Raw genomic sequence first — 24,634 nt, forward strand, 5'->3', positions numbered from 1 at the left:
TAACAGTAAAGAAAAAAAGGGCTCTGAGAGCCATTACTTACTCAGTACTCTGGGGGAGACGGCTGCCTGGCACAGGGCCGCTTTAACCAGAGGGCACATGGTGCACGTGCACCGGGCCCACTGGTTAAAGTCACATGACAGGGGCCCCCCTGAGCAGGACCCTATTTGCCACTTATCTCATCCGCTGCCTGCCGCTTATGGCCGCATCAGTGGATGAGTGAGTGAGTGTGTGTGTGTGTGTGGGGGAGGGGAGTCTTACTGTGGCGCTGCATCTGTCTGTTATGTGGCGCTGCATCTGTCTGTTATGGGGCGCTGCATCTGTCTGTTATGGGGCGCTGCATCTGTCTGTCATGTGGCGCTGCATCTGTCTGTCATGTGGCGCTGCATCTGTCTGTTATGGGGCGCTGCATCTGTCTGTTATGGGGCGCTGCATCTGTCTGTCATGTGGCGCTGCATCTGTCTGTTATGTGGCGCTGCATCTGTCTGTTATGGGGCGCTGCATCTGTCTGTTATGGGGCGCTGCATCTGTCTGTCATGGGGCGCTGCATCTGTCTGTTATGGGGCGCTGCATCTGTCTGTCATGGGGCGCTGCATCTGTCTGTCATGGGGCGCTGCATCTGTCTGTTATGGGGCGCTGCATCTGTCTGTCATGGGGCGCTGCATCTGTCTGTTATGGGGCGCTGCTCTCCCTATTCGGATCACTTAATTCGGTGTGGTAACTCGGAGGCGGCACAGACAAACCGCAGCCTCCTTCTTCCCATTAGTGAAGCAGCAGAGCTCAAGCTGCTTTCCTACTCCACCAATGAGGGAAGGAGCTGTGAGTCAGGACCGCCCACAATTCGGCCAGAGAAGAGATGTCCCCTCCTCCTGCGTCACAGCCCAGCATAGGTGAGAAGACCTGTGGGGAAGGGGGTTGATTTGCCAAAACTCTAAGTACTTTTACCAGGGGGCATCCGCCTCTCCCCCTCTCCCCCTCTCCCTGTGCCATACAGCTGCAGCCACAGGCCCCGGTGTGCTGTGCTCTTCTTGCTGATTGATACCCATTGCCGCCATCTGCTTACCTGCTTGTTGTCTCCCCCCACCTCCCAGCAAGTGCTGCTGTGGTACAAGCTCCAGGTCAGAAGAACATTAGCACTAATACGGCTGGATTCTCTTTCTGCCACCTCTGGGCACTTGGTAACAGGCTGCTATGTGATTGGATGGATCACTTTCGCTTTGCCCATGTGCTTTGCCAGCTAGCCCCAGCACCCCTCTCCTGTTATCATCCAGCTTTCCCTGATCACAGATAAGCTAAGTGATACCATGTCTGCTTCACCTTCCCCCTATCTTTACATGGGTATACCATTCAGGAGCCTGGAAAAGATTTTAAAGTTTTAATGTCAATGGCTTTAGCTACCTGTCAGCTGGCAGCCTGTATCACTCAGCTTTCCCAGGTGCCTGAGTGACCAATCTGGGGCAGCCACCACTGCTCCTTTATTACTGATAATCCAGTCCTGTCAGGTCCTCATTTGTGTGACTGGACATGAAATTTACCACTCCTCTGTATAACTTATAGATAAATATGGTTACCATTTCAGCCCCAGCTTTCTCAGGCTTCTGATCAGAACCAGGAGAGTTTAACTAAGCATTATGAGGGATAAGGTGATGAAGTGGGACCCATGCTTTTATAGTTCGTTACCATTGCACCTTCTCATCCTTTATAGGTTATCATCTTCCTTGTCCTCCCCCCCCCCTCCCCCCCATGCCAGTAGAGGTGATCAGCTATAAAGCATGGGTAAAAGGGATGCTGGTCACAGCTTTTATGTGTGCTGTGTATACACTGCTGGTATATATGTATGTGTGCTGTGTATACACTGCTGGTATATATGTATGTGTGCTGTGTATACACTGCTGGTATATATGTATGTACGCTGTGTATACACTGCTGGTATATATGTATGTGGGCTGTGTATACACTGCTGGTATATATGTATGTGTGCTGTGTATACACTGCTGGTATATATGTATGTGGGCTGTGTATACACTGCTGGTATATATGTATGTGTGATGTGTATACACTGCTGGTATATATGTATGTGTGCTGTGTATACACTGCTGGTATATATGTATGTGTGCTGTGTATACACTGCTGGTATATATGTATGTGTGCTGTGTATACACTGCTGGTATATATGTATGTGTGCTGTGTATACACTGCTGGTATATATGTATGTGGGCTGTGTATACACTGCTGGTATATATGTATGTGTGCTGTGTATACACTGCTGGTATATATGTATGTGGGCTGTGTATACACTGCTGGTATATATGTATGTGTGCTGTGTATACACTGCTGGTATATATGTATGTGGGCTGTGTATACACTGCTGGTATATATGTATGTGGGCTGTGTATACACTGCTGGTATATATGTATGTGTGCTGTGTATACACTGCTGGTATATATGTATGTGTGCTGTGTATACACTGCTGGTATATATGTATGTACACTGTGTATGCCCTCCCTGGATCCCAACCACTCACTCTTTAAAGATTGTAGATGCAGTGCAGATAAACCACAGGTTAACTTAACCACTTAAATACTTTACTGAACAGTTCTTAAAGAGACAGTAAAGAGCACCCATAAAGTGCAGAAACATCTAGGTTACATCTAGGCACTTTGAATGCACTTATGTTAAACAAAAAAATTGCAATGTAGAAACATAGCGTAACACTCACCCCTCCATGCTTCTGGGGTTCTGGGGACTTCAGCATTCAAAGTGCCTAGATGTAACTGCACTCTGTTATAGGGTTGTAGTGATAGGGGTCATGATGTGGCGGTATTATGTAATGGTATCATTGCTGAAATCTTTCTGTTTTGTTGAGGCAGTTTTGGGGCAATAAGTAATCACTGTATGGTGAAAATAGTGTTATAAGAGAACTACCGTATGTACTCGGGCTCTTAATACAGTGTGGGGGCACTTTCTGGATAATATACTGTTTGTGGAGCACCGATTCTGAAAACTATGGGTTCGGGGGTGGGGTGAGCGGTGTGGAGTGCCAAAAGGAGGGGGGCCCACTGTTAAGGCCTTTGCACCGGGCCCACCAGTGTATTAAAACGGCCCTGGCCTGGCAGTGTGCAACCTGATCAGGCAAACACTTCCTTAAAAAGGAAAAACTCCTCCCCCGTATGAGGATTGACACCTCATCCGGATTGGCCTGGAAAGGCAAGCCTCTGATATGCCAGGAATAAATATAAACATTATCCCGGCCAATCCTTACAACCTCTATATATATTGCAAAACAGTATAGCAGATGGTTGAAAGGGAATTGAGAGTACTTATCTGTGTATGAGCGGTTGCAGTCCCTGACTTCCGGGACGCCGCTCCACGTGTCTTGACAGTGGGAGTCTACTTCAGCGCGGCAGGAAGCTCCCGGCGAGCTGGAACGCAGGGTGGACCGCAAATGGTGCTGAACCTCCGGCCGCCGACGTCCTCGTACATCAGCGGCGGGAAGCACCGCAGCGACTTTTGGCGTCAAGACTATGAAATAACCAATGAAAAAAACAGCAAGGCGTAGACCTGCCTCCCATTTCGGCAGTACCGAAATCATAATAACACCTTAGAGTGCATTCATATGATTAAGACAACGGGCCATACATTATCATAGCATGATAACCCGTAGTACGTATGTCCTGTTCCGAAAATCTAAGAATGGAGTAGGTAGACAGGAAACATACATCAGGATCGCAAAAGAGGTGGGAGAACCATAACACTATAGCCCTGGGTCCAACTCAAGATCCCATCCAGGGCATGACAGATCAAGGCAAACTGCAGCATTGCAGCCTGGTCTCCAAGTCTGAAACATGCGTTGTGCCAGCAATACACGTTGGTGTGATTAATCCAGCCTCTTATAGCATGTGACCTTTTTTGATTGGTTACTGCTGAGCATGTCTCTTCTGCCTTGCACTCGGGATCCAGACTTAACCCACTGTGTGCCGCCGTAGGAATAACTGGAACTCACCATTACAGGGTCTATGCAGGAAACTCACCATTACAGGGTCTATGCAGGAAACTCACCATTACAGGGTCTAAGCGGGAAACTCACCATTACAGGGTCTATGCAGGAAACTCACCATTACAGGGTCTATGCGGGAAACTCACCATTACAGGGTCTATGCGGGAAACTCACCATTACAGGGTCTATGCGGGAAACTCACCATTACAGGGTCTATGCGGGAAACTCACCATTACAGGGTCTTTGCGGGAAACTCACCATTACAGGGTCTATGCGGGAAACTCACCATTACAGGGTCTATGCGGGATAATCACCATTACAGGGTCTATGCGGGAAACTCACCATTACAGGGTCTATGCGGGAAACTCACCATTACAGGGTCTATGCGGGAAACTCACCATTACAGGGTCTACGCAGGAAATTCACCATTACAGGGTCTACGCAGGAAACTTACCATTACATGGTCTATGGGGGAAACTCACCATTACAGGGTCTATGGGGAAACTCACCATTACAGGGTCTATGCAGGAAACTCACCATTACAGGGTCTATGCAGGAAACTCACCATTACAGGGTCTATGCGGGAAACTCACCATTACAGGGTCTATGCGGGAAACTCACCATTACAGGGTCTATGCGGGATATTCACCATTACAGGGTCCATGCGGGAAACTCACCATTACAGGGTCTATGCGGGAAACTCACCATTACAGGGTCTATGCGGGAAACTCACCATTACAGGGTCTATGGGGGAAACTCACCATTACAGGGTCTATGCGGGAAACTCACCATTACAGGGTCTATGCAGGAAACTTACCATTACATGGTCTATGGGGGAAACTCACCATTACAGGGTCTATGGGGAAAACTCACCATTACAGGGTCTATGCGGGAAACTCACCATTACAGGGTCTATGCAGGAAACTCACCATTACAGGGTCTATGCAGGAAAAAAGTCAGAAATGCAGTGAAGGAGCAGCAGTAGTCATTGGAGGCCAGTGGAGGTCCAGCAATAGTCATTTGAGGCCCGTACAAGAGCAGCAGTAGTCAACATGGAGGCCAGGCAGGAGCAGCAGTAGCCAACATGGAGGACAGGCAGGATCAGCAGTAGCCAACATGGAGGACAGGCAGGATTAGCAGTAGCCAACATGGAGGACAGGCAGGATCAGCAGTAGCCAACATGGAGGCCAGGCAGGATCAACAGTAGCCAACATGGAGGCCAGGCAGGAGCAACAGTAGTCAACATGGAGGGAAGGCAGGATCAGCAATAGCCAACATGGAGGCCAGGCAGAATCAGCAGTAGCCAACGTGGAGGCCAGGCAGGATCAGCAGTAGCCAACATGGAGGACAGGCAGGAGCAACAGTGGTCAACATGGAGGGAAGGCAGGATCAGCAGTAGCCAACATGGAGGCCAGGCAGGATCAACAGTAGCCAACATGGAGGACAGGCAGGAGCAGCAGTAGCCAACATGAAGGACAGGCAGGAGCAGCAGTAGCCAACATGGAGGGCAGGCAGGATAAGCAGTAGCCAATATGGAGGCCAGGCAGGAGCAACAGTATTTAACATGGAGGGCAGGCAGGATCAGCAGTAGCCAACATGGAGGACAGGCAGGAGCAGCAGTAGCCAATATGGACGCCAGGCAGGAGCAACAGTAGTCAACATGGAGGGCAGGCAGGATTAGAAGTAGCCAACATGGAGGCCAGGACGGAGCAGCAGTAGCCAACAGGGAGGCCAGGCAGGAGCAACAGTAGCCAACATGGAGGCCAGGCAGGAGCAGCAGTAGCCAACATGGAGACCAGGCAGGAGCAGCAGTAGTCAACAAGGAGGCAAGGGCAGGCACACCAGTAGTCAACCTAGATGCCAGTCAAGGCCCAGCAGTAGCCAACATTAAGGCAAGGGTAAGCACACCAGTAGTCAACCTAGATGCCAGTCAAGGCCCAGCAGTAGCCAACATTAAGACAAGGGCAGGCACAGCAGTAGTCAACTTAGATGCCAGTCAAGGCCCAGCAGTAGCCAACATTGAGGCAAGGGCAGGCACAGCAGTAGTCAACCTAGATGCCAGTTAAGGCCCAGCAGTAGCTAACATTGAGGCAATGGCAGGCACAGCAGTAGTCAACCTAGATGCCAGTCAAGGCCCAGCAGTAGCCAACATTGAGGCAAGGGCAGGCACAGCAGTAGTCAACCTAGATGCCAGTCAAGGCCCAGCAGTAGCCAACATTGAGGCAAGGGCAGGCACAGCAGTAGTCAACCTAGATGCCAGTCAAGGCCCAGCAGTAGCCAACATTGAGGCAAGGGCAGGCACAGCAGTAGTCAACCTAGATGCCAGTCAAGGCCCAGCAGTAGCCAACATTGAGGCAAGGCTAGGCACAGCAGTAGTCAACCTAGATGCCAGTCAAGGCCCAGCATTAGCCAACATTGAGGCAAGGGCAGGCACAGCAGTAGTCAACCTAGATGCCAGTCAAGGCCCAGCAGTAGCCAACATTGAGGCAAGGGCAGGCACAGCAGTAGTCAACCTAGATGGCAGTTAAGGCCCAGCAGTAGCCAACATTGAGGCAAGGGCAGGCACAGCAGTAGTCAACCTAGATGCCAGTTAAGGCCCAGCAGTAGCCAACATTGAGGCAAGGGCAGGAACAGCAGTAGTCAACCTAGATGCCAGTTAAGGCCCAGCAGTAGCCAGCATTGAGGCAAGGGCAGGCACAGCAGTAGTCAACCTAGATACTAGTCAAGGCCCAGCAGTAGCCAACATGGAGCCAAGGGCAGGAGCAACAGTAGCCAACATGAAGGCCAGGCAGGAGCAGCAGTAGCCAACAAGGAGGCCAGTACAGGAGAAGCAGTAGCCAACATGGAGGCCAGGCAGGAGCAACAGTAGCCAACAGGGAGGCCAGGGCAGGAGCAGCAGTAGCCAACATGGAGGCCAGGCCGAAGCAACAGTAGCCAACAGGGAGGCCAGGGCAGGAGCAGAAGTAGCCAACATGGAGGCCAGGCAGGAGCAACAGTAGCCAACAGGAAGGCAGGAGCCAACATAGAGGCCAGGGCAGGAGCTGCAGTAGTCATCATGGAGGCCAGACAGGAGCAACAATAGCCAACATGGAGGAGCAACAGTAGCCAACAGTAGCAACAGTAGCCAACATGGAGGCCAGGCAGGAGCAGCAGTAACCAACAAGGAGGCCAGTACAGGAGCAGCAGTAGCCAACATGGAGGCCAGGCAGGAGCAACAGTAGCCAACAGGGAGGCCAGGGCAGGAGCAGCAGTAGCCAACATGGAGGCCAGGCCGAAGCAACAGTAGCCAACAGGGAGGCCAGGGCAGGAGCAGAAGTAGCCAACATGGAGGCCAGGCAGGAGCAACAGTAGCCAACAGGGAGGCAGGAGCGGCAGGAGCCAACATAGAGGCCAGGGCAGGAGCTGCAGTAGTCAATATGGAGGCCAGTGAAGGCCCAGCAGTAGCCTATATGGAGGCCAGGGCAGGAGCAGCAGTAGCCAACATGGAGGCCAGGCAGGAGCAACAATAGCCAACATGAAGGCCAGGCAGGAGCAACAGTAGCCAACAGGGAGGCCAGGGCAGGAGCGGCAGGAGCCAACATGTAGGCCAGGGCAGGAGCAGAAGTAGTCAACATGGAGGCCAGTGAAGGCTCAGCAGTAGCCTATATGGAGGCCAGGGTAGGAGCGGCAGTAGCCAACATGGAGGCCAGGGCAGGAGTAGCAGTTGTAATGGGGTGACATGAGCCGCGGAAGCAGAATAATGAGGTCAGGAAGGTATGGACAGGCGAGAGGTAGCAGGACGGCAGCTGCAGCAGCAGCAGCAGGAATGGTGGAATGACCAGTACGGTCTAGTTCACATATAGGCCATAATAGAAGCAGAAAAGGTCCTACATCTTGGTGACAACACGGCTAAATCCTACTCTGTGGTATCAGGAGCAGGTGTCACAAAGTCCTTATCTATCCATGTGGCGTTCATTTTGATGAAAGTCAGACGTTCCACACTATGACAGGACAATCTGGTTCTCCTGGGACTGACAATATGCTGGCCGGACAGGAGAGTATGTCCAAAGCAAATTCAGCGAGTTGTGGCCAGACATCTAATTTTCCCACCCAGTAGTCCAGGGGTTCGTGGACGTTAGGTGGCAACGTAGAGTCAAATAAAACACCTGGACTTGCTGTTTGAGGTGTGCCGCCATGTCCTGCTGCTGTGCGGGTGCCCCTGTTACCCCGGCCTGTGGCTGCATGAAAGCGTGTATCATGGACATCAGGCTCAGACTGGCGCCGCTGCTCATGCCACCCAAGCTGCTAGAGGAGGATATGGAGGAGGCAGCGCTTCTGGTGTGGCCCTGGTGGGAATGGTGTGAATGAGAGCGTCGTGTTCCAAAGGCTGCCACTAACTGTGCACCCAGCTCCTCTCTATAATAATTCATTTTTTCCTCCCGTTGGGAAGGATGAATAAATTCACACGGCTTGTTGCGATACTGTGGGTCCAGTAGTGTGGCCAGCCAGAACTCATCCCGTTGACGAATCCTTTGCAAGCGCAGGTCAGCCCGAAAGCATATCAAGATGCGCTTAGCCATTTCCACAAGGGAGTGGGAAGGAGTCCCCACCTCCGTCTCCACAGCATACTGCCAATGGGTACTGCCTCCATCCTCCTCATCCTCCTCATAGCCCTGCATATCCTTCTCTGGCCCCCCTCTGGTCTGGCAGGAAGGCTCATCTCCTTCTCCACCCGTCTCCCCTAAGAGTTCCTGTGCGTTCAGGTCCTCCTCCTCCTCCTCAACTTCCTCTCCCTCCTCTTCCGCCAAGCCTTCCTCCAGCGACCCAGGCTGTGACAGTGGCAAAACCTCTTCCCCCTCGCCACTGAGTCGCATCAGCATCAGCTCCAGTACATGAAGCATGGGTATGATGGCGCTCAGTCCTGTGTATTGCCCACTGACCAGAAAGGTGGCCTCCTCAAAGGGTCGTAGCAAGCGGCAGGTGTCATGCATGAGCTGCCACTGGCCGAGCTCCAGGTTACACAGGGGAGTCGCCGTGTCCGTCTGCATCAAGAGGAAATCAGTCAAGGCTTTCCTCTGCTCATAGATCCGGTCCAGCATGTGGAAGGTGGAGTTCCACCGTGTGGCTACATCGCAAATGACACGATGGTTGGGAAGACCATTCCTCCGCTGCAGGCTGAAATGGTTACACAGCTTTCGAGCCATTGACAGCACAGTCTGTAAATGGGATGAAGACTTTAGAAAGTGTGTAACGATTAGGTTTAAAACATGTGCCATAAACGGGGCGTGCCTCATACATTCTCGACACAGCACGGAGAGAATGTTGCTCCCATTGTCACTCACCACCGTCCCAACTTTAAGATGGCGTGGAGAGGATTTCTGTCTCGAGCAGGCGGTGCAGCTCTTCCCCTGTGTGTCTCCTTTCACCCAGGCAGGCTAGATGCAGCACAGCGTGACACCTCCGTGCTACACCCAAGCGGTACAAGGGAGGAACACTGGCGGTTGAGGAGGTTTTGGACCTACTGGAGGAGAACCGCGACACAGGAACCCTGCTGTGACAACGGGGTGGTGTCATCGCCCTTCCCTGGCCAAGTTGCTGGGGGTCCGCCGGCCATATTACATTTACCCACTGAGCAGTAGAGGACATATACTGCCCTTGCCCGTAATTACAACTCCAGATGTCTGTGGTTAAATGTACATGTCTGCTCACTGAATGGCTCAGCGAGTCAGCAACCTTTTCGCGAACATAGCTATACATTGCCGGGATAGCTGTGTTGGAAAAGTAGTGTCGACTCGGTACCTTCCACCGTGGCTCCGCACACAACATCAGTTCACGGAAAGGTGCCGAGTTGACAATTTTAAACAACAGAGCCTGGAGCACCAGCAACTTGGCCAGGTGGGCGTTCAGCTTGACTGCTGCGGGATTGCTGGGTACATATGTCTTCCTCCGGTATAGGGACTCCATGATGCCAGGCTGCCTACTGCTAGCAACACAGGGGCCACCAGCTGAAGAAGGGAGTGAAGCCACACTCCCTTCCACAGAGGAGGTCTGACTGTGTGAAAGGCCCCCTGACTACTGCTGCTTCCTGCTACTGTTGACCGCGGCTCTGCCTGGGCCTGCTGTGACCCACTATCACCCTGTTTCTCCCAGGCGGAAAGGTGGTGGCGCTTCATATGGGCAGCCATGGCGCTGGTGCCAGGATGGCAACTCTTGCCTCTTTTAATGCGCCTGTCGCACAGGCGACAGATGACCACATAGGTATCCTCCTGCACTTTTAAAAAAACTGCCACACAGGCGAGGTGTAGAGTCTCGTACCGACAGGCTGCGAGGATGGGCGGGCGCTGCCGATACTAGGACCTGCAGTGGAGGAGGTTTCCCTAGTGGTCATCTGCTTGTCCCGACTACGCTTCCGACTTGTTAGTTGACTACTGCTGCCTTTCTGTTTTTTAGTTGTGGCGGGCCTGCTGGCAGACGGATTCCCGGTTGACAAATTCTTCGAATAAGCCAAATCCTGCCGTGGATCCCATGTAACATCCGATGTAGCATCATTCTGTTCCAGAATCATGCTATCATCCTCATCAGGCTCCTGCCCAGCCCTCTCTCGTCTGCTGCCTACTGCTCTCCTGCCAGGCCTAACATGGGCCTGCTCTAATATCGCCTCCGACACAGCTATTCACCTTCACTTGATTGTCCCCTGTCTCTTCCCCCACGTGCTCATCCTCATCAAAGAGCAGTTGGCTGCTCATAAACGCCAACAGTTCCCTTGCAGGCGGCGGGTCAAAAGTTAGCGGGATGTTGCTGAGGATGTCCGATGGAGGACGTGGGGGAATTGCTGCGTGCCCGTGCCAAGTCAGGGTCGTGTCTGAGGTACTCACAGATACCTGGCTGGCTGTCTCACTACTCATCCTTTTGGACGTCGAAGCGTGAGCCAGCCACTCCAGGACTGTGGAATTAGATGTGTGGACACGACCCTGGTGTGACAAAGGAAGCTCAGGCCTGCCACTGGACCCTCTTCCTGCGCTACTTCCTCTTCTGCCCCTTGAGCCAGACTCTCTGCCCTGGATCGCTACCTCCGAGCCCTTCCTGCTGATCTGCAATGCTTGGTGGGACAAGGTGACCCTAAGAGTGCCGACAAACTTGTCAACCTTGTGGAGAGGTTCCAGGCGACTGAGGACTACCTCCGTGATGTTCCTGCAGCACCTTCACCTCCCCGGAGTGCCAGATCTGTGCCGTCAGCTGGTAAGAGACTTCCATCTATTGGGGGAGTGTGGAGGAGTGCTAATAGAGGGAAGAGCGCTTAGGGGCAAAAGACTGGTGATGGTCCCAGGTGGCTAAATGGCCCTAAAAAGAACTCCCTGCCAAGGAGACCAGGCCCTATCCAGTGCTGGAGATGCCATGAGGCGGGACATATCTCTGCCCATTGCCCTCTTACCAGTGAGCCCATGGAGTGTGATGCTAGCCAGCGTCAGTCGCTATTTGCGGAACCGTCCTGTGTTGCAGTCCCTGGACTAGAGACTGAACCGCAAGTCTGCAACATTACTGTCAATGACTTCCCTGTTAAGGCGTTGCTGGACTCAGGAAGCCTTGTCACCTTGGTGCATGCCAGCCTGGTGACTGGGGACTATGGGAAAACATATGAGTGTGGTGTGCATACATGGTGATACAAAAGTTTACGCTATAATACTGGCTAATGTCGGGACTGGACTAGGCGCTGTACAATATGAAGTGGGTGTGGTTAAAAACCTCATGCATAATGTGAAATTAGGGCGGGATTTTCCATTGTTCTGGGCTCTATCTGGAAAAAGAAAATCCCCTGAAAGGAGTGAGGAGACCCCTAGGTCTATAGCATTACCCACGGTCAATGATAAAAATGTACAGGATGAATATGATGCTTTTCCTTTGCAGGTCCTGGCTGGTGAGGAAGAGGCTCCTCCCACTGCGCAGAATGTTCCAGACTTAGAGGTGTCTAGGGATCATTTTCCTTTGCAGGTCCTGGCGGGTGAGGAAGAGGCTCCTCCCACTGCGCAGAATGTTCCAGACTTAGAGGTGTCTAGGGATCATTTTCCTTTGCAGGTCCTGGCGGGTGAGGAAGAGGCTCCTCCCACTGCGCAGAATGTTCCAGACTTAGAGGTGTCTAGGGATAATTTTGGTACTGCACAGGTGCAGGACCCCACTCTCAGAAATGCGAGAGAGCAGGTTGCGGTTATGAATGGGGTACCTCAGGTATCAGATGCTGAGAAAAGATTTTCACATTTTTCTGTGACTAACAATCTCTTCTATAGAGTCACTAAGATTAATGATGAGGTTGTGGAACAGCTTCTGGTACCTAAGCCGTACCGGCGTCAGGTACTGGACATGGCCCATAATCATGTTCTTGGGGGCTACTTGGGGACTGACAAAACGCAGGAGAGAGTCCTCCAGAGGTTTTATTGGCCTGCGATTTATGATGACATTAAAAAATACTGTGAGTCGTGCCCCACATGTCAGCTTAGCGCCCCAGTGTCGCATTTTCGCAGTCCTTTGGTCTCGCTCCCCATCATAGAGGTACCTTTTGACCGCATTGCAATGGACTTAGTGGGTCCCATTGTAAAGTCAGCTAGGGGACACCAGTACATTTTGGTTGTAGTAGAAACACTGCATCTAAAACAATTGCACGTGAATTGTTTTATATGTTTTCCAGGGTGGGGATCCCCAAAGAAATTATGACCGACCAAGGTACCCTGTTTATGTCAAAGGTAATGAAGGATCTATGCAAACTGTTTAAAATCTCACACATACGTACCTCTGTATATCATCCCCAAACAGATGGATTAGTGGAAAGGTTTATTAAAACCCTAAAACATATGTTAAAGAAAGTGGTGGAAAAAGATGGTCGTGATTGGGATCACTTACTACCTTACCTGATGTTTAGAGGTGAGCCTTCCAACAATAGGGTAGCAGGCAGGCCATTGAGTTGAGCCCTCCAAAAATTATATTTGAGGCCCTAGAGGTGTCTCCCCCCCCCCAAAAAAAATGTCCTTAGTAGAGCCTTCAATTGCTGCCTTTTCAAAATTAGATGGAGACTCTTAAGGCAATCCCCCGAAAAAAAATCGCTCTAGTAGGCCCTACAGGTGCAATAGTACAGTGGTTGAGGAGGAAGAGTAGGAGGTAATGTGACAGGGTCAGACACAAGGCACTTCCCTTCACTTTCGTCTGCTTTGCTCTGGTGGAGGAGAAGTTTGGAAGAGTGGGTCAGTCCAGTGGCTGTTCATTTTTATCAGCGTCAGGCGGTCATCACTCTCCATGGATAGGCGGCTGCACTTATCCGTTATAATTCCCCCGGCTGTGCTGAACACCCTCTCTGATAACACACTGGCGGGAGGGCAGGCCAGCATCTCCAAAGCATACAGAGAGAGCTAAAGCCAGCTTGGACACCCAATAAGTGTATGGCGCTGAGGGATCGGGGAGGACAGGGTTACAGTCTGCCATGTACTCTCGCAACATCCGCCAATACTTTTTCCTCCTGCTGGTAGTAGGCACCTCAGTGGTGGATGTTTAGGGCTTGGGTGCCATTAAATTGTCCCACACTTTGAACAGTGTTCCCTTTTTCTTCGTTGACCCCACGGATGGTGCGACATTCCCGCAGGAACTCTCCTCTCTTCCGCCAGCGATGGTGGGCGGGAAGATCTCCATTATCAACTGCAGGAGTTCCACCTTGTATTGTTTCATCCGCTGGGTCCTCTTCTCCGAGAGAATTAGAGAGGAAGGAAACCTGGTCTCTATACCGGGGGGTCCAGTAGTGCAAATATCCAGTATCGGCTACTGTCCATTATATGGACAACGCATTTATTCCTTACAAAGCAGCCCAACATGAAGTCTGCCATGTGTGCCAGACTCTGAACAAGCAACAATGGGCTGTCCCCACCAGAAGAATGACTATCCTATTCCTCCTCTTCCTCTTCAGCCTCCTCCTCTCCCCATCCATGCTTAACCGACGGTACACACCCAACGTGAGAGCTACCCTCAAAAGTATATGCACCCTCCTCCTCTTCCACATCCTCCTCCAAGTCGTTGTCCTTTTCTTCCTCCTGACATTGCCGATTAGAAGCTGACAACAGTGTGCTCTGTGTTCCACTCCAAAACATCTCCTGCTATACAGTCCTCCTCCCCACACAACTACCTCTGCTTTGTGGAGAGCAGGGATTGTTTAATGGCGCATAGGAGAGGGATGGTTACGCTCACTATAGCATCATGGCAGCTGACCCTCTGGGTGGATTCCTCATATATGCGCAAAACTTCAAATATCTCTGCCATCTATGCCCACTCATGGCTGGCAAAGTGAGGTAGCTGAGTGGTAGGTAGGCACGCAGGGATTTTGGAGCTGGTACTCCATCAGAGCTCTCTGTTGCTCATACACCCTGGACAACATGTAATAGTGGTGATGTTGCACATTAGCCATTGTGAAAGTGGGCACACAAGCGCCACACTTTCAACAGTAGCTGGGGAAGGTTGGGGTAACTTTTCAGGAAAGGTACCACCAAATAAAAAACGTGGTTCAGGCATGGAACGTGTTTGAGTTCGGCCATTATCGCACACAACCATACGTGGTACCAGCTGCAACGGCAAGAGCCAAATGTATGCCTGATGCAAGATGGCATCTCTTACCTCTGGGGCGCTGTGATTCTTATCGCCCAAGCTAATAAGCGTGAACACGGCCTGATGATGTCTCCCCACGCCAGTGCTGCAGCGCTTCCATCCAGCGGCTGAGGAAGATGTTAAGGCAGAAGAGGAGCAGATGGGGTTGAGAGAATTGCCGGCACGGCAATTTTGTGTGTGGGGGTGGAGGTAGTCACTCCCAGTTTGAGACCCGGTCGCAGGTTTTACCACATTGACCCAGTGTGTCACGAGGGAGATATAGCTCACTGAGTATCTGAGGGCCCACTCGATGTTACCAGACACGTGCTAGTGCAAGGCCGGGACCACACGCCGGAAAAATAGTGGCGGCTAGGGACCGAATATCGTGGCACGGCAGCCGCCTTCAGGTCGCGGAAGGACGGGGTCTCTACAAGCCTAAATGGCAACATCTCAAGGGCCAGCATTTTTGAAATGTGGCTGTTTAGGGCTCGGTCTTGTGGGTGGCTCGCTGTGTACTTTCGCTTGCGCTCTAAGACCTGCACGATACACAATTGTTGGGAGGAGGCAAACAAAAATGCAGGCAAAGGGGCAGACACAGGCAAAGGGGAAGCCGAGGTGGAAGGCCAAGACGTGACTGAATGTGCAGGTGTCCTGCCTGGTCATCCGGACTGCAGAGGCAGTAGACAAACGAGGGAAAGAGGCAGCAGCGAAGACGCCTGACGCAGCTTGTCCCGCGTTTACTCTCTCCAACGCAGCCCAGTGCTTGCCTTCCAAATGACGCCGCATTCCCGAGGTGGTGAAGTTGCTTTTTTTCAGAGCCCCGACTGATTTTTGAATGGCACAGTGAGCACACCGCGGTCCGTTTATCATTGGCGCATACATTAAAAAATATCCAAACCAAAGAAATTCGGCCCCTCGAGGTGGGAGCTTTGCGCAGGGGGCTGATGTGGGCCTCCCCTCTACTGCCTCTCGCCTGCCTTCTCTGTATTAAGTGTCCCCTGCCTCTGGACACCCCTCTTCCTCGGGATGCAGTTCGGGGGGCTGCTCGGGCCTCTGCAACTCCACTACTTTCGCCGCTGGACGACTCCCCAGGCCAGGTGGGGTCGGTCACAAAGTTGTAGGCTGCCTCCTCTTCAACTTCATCACTGTGATTTTAATCCTTCTCAATGGACAGACCCATAGTCTCCCTGATGGCAATTGTGTCTCGTCATCATCATCATCATCATCATTATCTCTGCTGATTTCACTACATCTCTACATATACAATCCTCAGGTTGCTCCTGGGATTCTTACAGTTCCGATGCTAGAAAAGGACCAGAATTCAGCTAATGGAAGTGGGCAAAGGTGAGATGCATGTCTTTGGAACGTTGGGCAGGTTGGGAGGAAAGAGGGTCACAGCAAGGTTTCTGCAATCCAGACTCTTGGCTGCCGTCGAGACTGGACTGTGTGGACGAATGGGTGGTGGTGGACATATGGGTGGAAGCATTATCGGCTATCCATTCGACCACCTGTTCCTGCTGATCTGGCCTTAACAGTGGTGTTCAGTCATGGTCAAAAGTTTTGAGAATGACACAAATCTTCTATTTTCCCATGATCCTCTGCCCTCTGGTTTTTCTGTGTGTTTGTCAGATGTTTTTATCACATACAGAAATATAATTGCAATCATATTCTGAGTAACAGAAGTTTATACTGACAGTTAGAATGAGTTAATGCAGCAAGTCAATATTTGAAGTGTTGACCCTTGTTCTTCAGGACCTCTGCAATTCTCCCCGGCTGCTCCCAATCAACTTCTGGACCAAATCCTGACTGATAGCCGTCCATTCTTGCACAATCAATGGGATTAAGATCTAGGGAGTTTCCAGGCCATGGACCCAAAATCTATGTTTTGTTCCCTGAGCCATTTAGTTATCACCTTTGCTTTATGGCAAGGTGCTCCATCATGTTGGAAAAGGCATTGTTGATGGCCAAACTGCTCTTAGACTGTTGGGAGAAGTTGCTCTTGGAGGACATTCTGGTCCCATTCTTTATTCATGGCCGTGTTTTTAGGCTGTGAGACTATGAGAGAGACGATTCCCTTGGCTGAGAAGCAACCTCACAAATGAATGGTTTCAGGATGCCGGTTACAGGTGGCATGAGACAAGACTGGTGGTAGCCCTCACCTTGTCTTCTCCGAATAAGCTGTTTTTCAGATGTCCCAAACAATCGGAAAGGGGATTCATCAGAGACAATGACTTTCCCCCAGTCCTCAGCAGTCCACTCCCTGGACCTTTCCCCCAGTCCTCAGCAGTCCGCTCCTTGGACCTTTCCCCCAGTCCTCAGCAGTCCGCTCCCTGGACCTTTCCCCCAGTCCTCAGCAGTCCCCTCCCTGCACCTTTTGCAGAATATCAGTCTGTCACTGATGTTTTTCTGGAGAGAAGTGGCTTCTTTGCTGCCCTCCTTGAGACCAGGCCTTGCTCCCAGAGTCTCCGCAGTCTCACAGTGCACAGTGCAGACGCCCTCACACCTGCCTGCTGCCATTCCTGAGCAAGCTCTGCACTGCTGGTAGCCCCATCCCGCAGCTGAAACAATTTTAAGAGACAGTCCTGGCGCTTGCTGGTCTTTCTTGGGCGCCCTGGAGCCTTTTTGGCAACAATGGAACCTCTCTCCTTGAAGTTCTTGATGATGCGATAGATTGGTGACTGAGGTGCAATCTTTCTAGCTGCGATACTCTTCCCTGTTTGGCCATTTTTGTGCAGTGCAATGATGACTGCACATGTTTCTTTAGAGATAACCATTGTAACAGAATAGAAATAATGATGCCAAGCACCAGCCTCCTTTAAAAGTGTCCAGTGGTGTCATTCTTACTTAATCATGACAGATTGATCTCCAGCCCTGTCCTCATCAACACCCACACCTGTGTTAATGGAGCAATCACTGAAACCATGTTAGCTGGTCCTTATAAGGCCGGGCTGCAATGATGTTGGAATGTGTTTTGGGGAATAAAGTTCATTTTCTAGGCAAATATTGACTTTGCAAGTAATTGCTGTTAAGCTGATTACTTTTTATAACAATCTGGAGTATATGCAAATTGCCATTTTAAAAACTGAAGCAGTAGACTTTGTAAAAATTAATATTTGTATAATTCTCAAAACTTTTGGCCATGACTGTACTCCGCCCTCCGCCTAGCTGGTTAAGGAACTGAGGGATGTTGTAAGAACGTAAACCTGCTTGCCCTATAGCAGCAGCCATTGATTGCCCGGGTGCTTGCACGCGGCTTGTGCCTACACACGGCCCCTTCCCTTTGCGCTACCCTTGTTCATAGTTTTTTCAGATGCCCATATGTGCCCTCAGTGGGCAATAGTAACACTATGAGTAACATTCCCGTATCACGACTCCAGTATATTATACATCCACGTATCACGACTCCAGTATATTATACATCCATGTATCACAAATCCAGTATATTACACATCCCCATATCACGACTCCAGTATATTATACATCCACGTATCACGTCTCCAGTATATTACACATCCCCATATCACTCCAGTATATTACACATCCCTGTATCACGACTCCAGTATATTACACATCCCTGTATCACGACTCCAGTATATTACACATCCCTGTATCACGACTCCAGTATATTACTGTCACAGCCGCGGCGGCGTCCCGCGTTCCGGGCCGCCGCCGCGACCGCTTCCTGCCCCATGCAGCAGCCGGTGTCCATAGTCGGGGACCCGGCGCTGCTATCACCTCGGCCCCGGGGGGCGCCTCACCTCTCCACGCTCCTGTCTCCCGCTGTGCCGGCCGGCGCGCGCGTCCCCGCCTCCTAGGGCGCGCGCGCGCCGGCTGTCTCAGATTTAAAGGGGCAGTGCGCTCCTAATTGGTAGTTGCACCTAATCACTCCCCTATAAATCCCAGCATGCCCTGTCCCCTGTGTTGGAGCCTCTACATGCTTCCCATAGCGTTTGGCCCAGCTCCCTGTTGTTCCTGTGTCCTGTCCGTTACCTGGTCCCAAGTCCCTGTTCCTGAGTCCTGTCCGTTACCTGGTCCCAAGTCCCTGTTCCTGAGTCCTGTCCGTTACCTGGTCCCAAGTCCCTGTTCCTGGTTCCTGTTCCCCTGTCACTCCACCTGTTCCCGTGTCCAGCCTGTCACGTGCTCTCTCATCTGCAGACTATTGCCTGTGCCATCTCCTGCCACGCCTCGCCTGCCGACACCAGCAACCAAGCCAGGGGTAGCGACCTGGGGGTCGCCTGCCGCAGCAAGTCCATCCCGCCTTGCGGCGGGCTCTGGTGAAAACCAGCGGCCCCTTAGACTCCGCTCCCTGGTGAGGTTTGTGCCATCGCTGGTGCCGGTCCAGTGGATCCACTACTCCAGGCGTTACAGTAGGCTCCAACCATGGATCCCGGCGAGGTGCCTGATCTCCGTGATGTCGCCAGAGTGGTCACTCAGCAGGCGCAACAAATCCAGAAGCAGTCACAGCAGATCCAGCAACTCACTGCCGCCTTACAGCAGCAGACTACTGCCCAGCGCACACCACCTCCTGACGCTTCTTCTTCACTCCGACTGGCCCTCCCAAGCAAGTACTCTGGGGACTCTAAGTTGTGCAGAGGATTCTTGACTCAGTGCACCATGCACATTGAACTTTTGAGTAGTCAGTTTTCCACCGAGCGCTCTAAAGTGGCTTTCATCATCAGCCTATTAGAAGGTAGAGCCCTGGCCTGGGCCACGCCACTGTGGGACCGTGATGATCCAGTTGCTGCCAATCTCCGGGCCTTCCTATTCGAGTTTCGCTCCGTCTTTGAGGAACCTGCCCGTGCTTCTTCAGCCGAGACTGCTCTCCTCAACCTCTCTCAAGGCAGCTCCTCTGTTGGTGACTACGCCATCCAGTTCCGCACCCTGGCAGCCGAATTGGACTGGAACGAGGCCGCCCTATTGGCCACCTTCAAGAAGGGCCTGTCTAGTCGTGTGAGAGACGTGCTCGCTGCCCGAGACCTGCCTACCTCCCTGAACGAACTCATTCTACTGGCCACCCGAGTTGATACTCGTTTTTCGGAGAGGGAGGAGGAGGTTCGGCATGAACATTTACTAACCCGTTCCCGTCGCCATCCCCAGCTGGCGCCGGTTTTCCAGAATCCTGACCTTTCGATGTCCCAACCCTCTCCTGAGATTCCTATGCAGGTGGAACGGGCTCACCTGACGCCTGATGAAAGAATCCGGCGCCTGGAGCAGAATCTCTGTCTCTATTGCGGTGGTTCCGATCACTTCCGGCTGGGATGTCCCCTACGTCCCCAAACATCCGGAAAATGCTCGCACCTAGGTCCGGTGGGACAGGTGTCCCTAGGTGTGAATGCCACCATTCCAAGTCTGTCTATGCCAGTTTCCATCCGGACTCTCTCAGGACGAAATCATCAGACTACTGCCTTCCTCGATTCTGGGTCAGCAGGCAGTTTTATTGCGGCAACATTGGTCCAAAGATGGCGGCTACCCGTGACCCGACTAGCCAGGCCCCTGACTATCTCCTCGGTCACAGGCGAAATTCTTACCGACCGTGTGTACTACCAGACCGCACCTTTAGTCCTCCAGGTGGGTCCTTTACATCAAGAAGAGATATCCTTCTACGTCCTGCCCCATTCTTCCCCCGCGGTCCTCCTGGGACTCCCGTGGCTGCAAGAACATGCCCCTCAACTGGACTGGAGAACCGGGGAGATTCTCAGTTGGGGTCAGGACTGTTCCAACCAGTGTCTCAGGTCACCTCAGACCAAGTGTACTATGTCGTTTCCTGTCCCAGCCAAGCCTCTATCCGACCTACCGGCAGAAGACCAAGACTCGGCGGATGCCTTCTCTGCCGAGGTGTACCCTCTCTCCGTACCCAAGACTAAGGTCGGGTCCTCTCACCACCGGGAGAACTTACAGAAGGTCCTCGTCCACAGACCCACAGTCCCTTGCCATGTTTTACCGCCTGATCGCCTAGCACCAGTCGTCACCTCCTCGCTTCGGAGAGTACCCCCCGGAAAGACTCATGTTCACCCTGCGCTTCGAAGAGGTATTTTGAAGTGGGGTCATTCCTCGTTGGAGGCCGGGCACCCTGGAGTCCGTAAGACCGGCCAACGGATCTCTCGCCACTACTGGTGGTCCAGTCTGTTCCAAGATGTCAAAGACTTTGTGGCTTCCTGTGCCATCTGCAGGCAAGAAAGAGGGGGAGGCCAAAGGGGGGGGGGTACTGTCACGGCCGCGGCGGCGTCCCGCGTTCCGGGCCGCCGCCGCGACCGCCTCCTGCCCCATGCAGCAGCCGGTGTCCATAGTCAGGGACCCGGCGCTGCTGTTACTTCGGCCCCGGGGGCGCCTCACCTCTCCACGTTCCTGTCTGTCGCTGTGCCGGCCGGCGCGCGCGTCCCCGCCTCCTAGGGCGCGCGCGCGCCGGCTGTCTCAGATTTATAGGGGCAGTGCGCTCCTAATTGGTTACTCGCACCAATCACTCCCCTATAAATCCCAGCATGCCCTGTCCCCTGTGTTGGAGCCTCTACATGCTTCCCATAGCGTTTGGCCCAGCTCCCTGTTGTTCCTGTGTCCTGTCCGTTACCTGGTCCCAAGTCCCTGTTCCTGAGTCCTGTCCGTTACCTGGTCCCAAGTCCCTGTTCCTGAGTCCTGTCCGTTACCTGGTCCCAAGTCCCTGTTCCTGGTTCCTGTTCCCCTGTCACTCCACCTGTTCCCGTGTCCAGCCTGTCACGTGCTCTCTCATCTGCAGACTATTGCCTGTGCCATCTCCTGCCACGCCTCGCCTGCCGACACCAGCAACCAAGCCAGGGGTAGCGACCTGGGGGTCGCCTGCCGCAGCAAGTCCATCCCGCCTTGCGGCGGGCTCTGGTGAAAACCAGCGGCCCCTTAGACTCCGCTCCCTGGTGAGGTTTGTGCCATCGCTGGTGCCGGTCCAGTGGATCCACTACTCCAGGCGTTACAATTACACATTCCCTTATCACGACTCCAATATATTACACATCCCCGTATCACGACTCCAGTATATTACACATCCACCTATCACTCCAGTATATTACACTCCCCGTATCACGACTCCAGTATATTGCACATCCCCGTATCATGACTCCAGTATATTACACTCCCCGTATCACGACTCCAGTATATTACACATCCCAGTATCACGACTCCAGTATATTACACATCTCCGTATCACGACTCCAGTATATTACACATCCCCGTATTACGACTCCAGTATATTACACATCCCCGTATTACGACTCCAGTATATTACACATCCCAGTATCACAACTCCAGTATATTACACATCCACTTATCACAACTCCAGTATATTACACATCCCAGTATCACAACTCCAGTATATTACACATCCCAGTACACCTGATAACAATAGTGCAACTCTTGACACAGAACGTTGGTGCTGACAGTGGGGTAGAACTAGTGCTTGTAGAAGTAGTAGGTGCTTTGCAGAGAGAGAAGAGGAGAGAAGTTGTCAGAGGAGCCCTGCCCAAAGTAGTGAATGTACATACTCTGCCGGAATAGCTATAGATACAGAGGAGTTAGAAGATACTGGTTTCCCAGTCAGCTTGCGCTGCGCAGTAGGATATGTAGACCTTTGCATGGTGGCTTTGTCCTGCTGGGGTCAGTTCCTCTTGCTTCATGTAACTGCCCTTCACTTTTTAGAGATGTTCCTGGTGTGGGCAAGCGTTTTCCTAGGTGGCTTCTCTCCTCTAAGTAGAACTTAGCACTGCATACTGATCTTAGCGACATTGAAAAAGACCCCGGCTAGTGTTGAAACATCCGTCAGTTGTACTTCACCAGTGAGGTGCTTAATTTTGCATATACCTGGCCTTGCCCTTTTGCACGGTTAATAAACTTTTGAACACTTTACATATGGACAAGAATGCTTCGAATTCTTCTGTTATATCCACCCAGAAATACATCAGACTGATGCAGCTTTTTTATGTTGATTATTTGGTAATAAGATGTGAAAGGAACCTGATGAATCTGCTACAATTCTTCCAAATCTGCCCCAAAAATCTTGAACAGCAATGGAAAAAGACTCATTGCAGGATATGGCAGGTGGACACATGTGTGAGGGGCACTACCAGTTATTAGGTGCGTGGGGCAATTACTTTCTCACATGGCTTACTATAGGCGAGGAATGGAATGATCATATAAAAGCTGCATAGTGAGGGGCATATACTTTCTCCCAGCAGTGTGGCAGCATTGTATGTGTTCAGTAGGTGTACTGTATGTGGTAGATACAGGTCTATGACACAGAACGTCATCTATGTAACGTGTCTGGTTATTTCTGTGTAGGAAGTGATTGCTCAGCAGGGGGTTTACATACATAGGCTCATAGAAGACTAAACACATATCCTGACTGCAAAGTGACAAAACCACAGTGCAAACTCCTGACAGCACAGAGCACAAACCTTCTGCAGCAAGGTAAGAGGCCGGTAACTCTGGGTCAGGTTTACAATTTAACACCTGTTGGAAGCGGAGCCCAGACTATGTGAGTGCAAGCTGCAGTCCTCACTCTTATGGTTCCCTCAGTCTATGTGCAGCAGAAGGGAACGACTCACCCCCAGAGACTATTGTCCAGACAATGACCATATAGCGGGGATAACATCGGTGAGTCTGGTCTCTGCCCTTTCATCTAGTGCCCTGCTTGGGTACCACACATGGAGGGTGAGAAGAAAACATCTTTATGGAGGGGTTCTCCTTTAGGCTGCCTTAGTGCACTGTTCCAGTGGTTGGCTCTTTCTTTTGACAATATGAATAAGTGTAGGCGACTGTGGTACAGGTATGGAATAGTAACAGCAACAAAAAATCCTCCACTACACAACTGGGTCCAACAGGCGCAGGTCCAGGTAAAAACAAAATGAAGTACTAAAAATTTATTTAAAAAAAAACAACACAGCACGTTTCAAGATCGCACCCATCCTTTTCTCTGGTTAAGACACTTGAAAAAGGAATTGGTGCAATCCTGAAACGGTTCATGTCGTTTTTTAATACATTTTTAGTACTTCATTTTGTCTTGCTTTTTTATCTGGACCTGCGTCCATTGGACCAAGTTGTGGAGTGGAGGATTCTGTTGCTGTTATTATCCCGTTGTGGTTGCCTGGGAGTGTCTGTGGTTCATAGACCTGCTGTGCTCGAGTGTTGTGCCTTGTACTTTCATAACACCATCAGGTGGAATCTCCATGTTCTCTTTCCTGATGGCCTTCTGCCTAATTTCTACACTATGGAGCACTATACTTTTTTGTATTGCTAGGTATGGTATAGGGCAGTGGTCTGGGGATGTATATATCGTATTGTACCTTAGTGGGGGTTGTGTATCTTGTAGTATTGTACTGTGTGTACATTACATCATGGTACTGTGTATATATGTTGTATAATATATGTTGTATTGCCAAGGAGCAGGAGAAGTATGTCTGTATGTTAAAAAGATGGGGTGAGCAAAAGGGGAGGAAGAGTATTACTGTATGTTATAAGGACAGGGTAAGCAGTAGTGGTGTAGCTACCATAGAGGCAGGGTAGGCAGTTACTATGGGGCCCGTGCAGGAGGGGGGCCTGGGGGAGAATGTAAGAGTGTGTGTCCTTCTGCTTAACCCCATATGTACTGCAGTGTGTAAATGTCCCAATGTTTACTTACATGCTGCAACACAAAAAAGGATTAACCCTTTGAGGACCAGGCCCAAAATGACCCAGTGGACCGCGCAAATTTTGATCTTAGTGTTTTCGTTTTCCCCTCCTCCCCTTCTAAGAGCTCCAGCACTCTCAGTTTTCTATCTACAAGCCATGTAAGTGCTTGTTTGTTACAGGAATAGTTGTACTGTGTAATGGCGTCATTCATTTTACCATAACATGTATGATGGAACCCCAAATATATCATGTATGATGGAACCCCAAATATATCATGTATGATGGAACCCCAAATATATTATTTATGAAGATATAAATAGGTGAAATCGTAAAATAGAATGCAATATGGTAACGTTTGGGGGGTTCCTGTGTCTACGTAATACACTATATGGTAACAGCGACATGATACTATTATT

General features: G+C 51.2%; 1 protein-coding gene across 1 annotated transcript in view; it reads left to right on the forward strand.

The window, feature by feature from the left end:
- Window positions 1-22,965: 22,965 nt before the first annotated feature.
- The window catches only part of LOC138771032 (C-X-C chemokine receptor type 6-like), a 39,307-nt gene continuing 37,638 nt past the window's right edge, over window positions 22,966-24,634 (forward strand). Inside the window, exon 1 of the mRNA XM_069950450.1 lies at window positions 22,966-23,018. The gene's annotated coding sequence lies outside the window, so the exon portion shown is untranslated. The remainder of the gene's footprint in view (window positions 23,019-24,634) is intronic.

This window comes from Dendropsophus ebraccatus, chromosome 13 (assembly GCF_027789765.1).
Source record: "Dendropsophus ebraccatus isolate aDenEbr1 chromosome 13, aDenEbr1.pat, whole genome shotgun sequence".
Classification (NCBI taxonomy): Eukaryota; Metazoa; Chordata; class Amphibia; order Anura; family Hylidae; genus Dendropsophus; species Dendropsophus ebraccatus.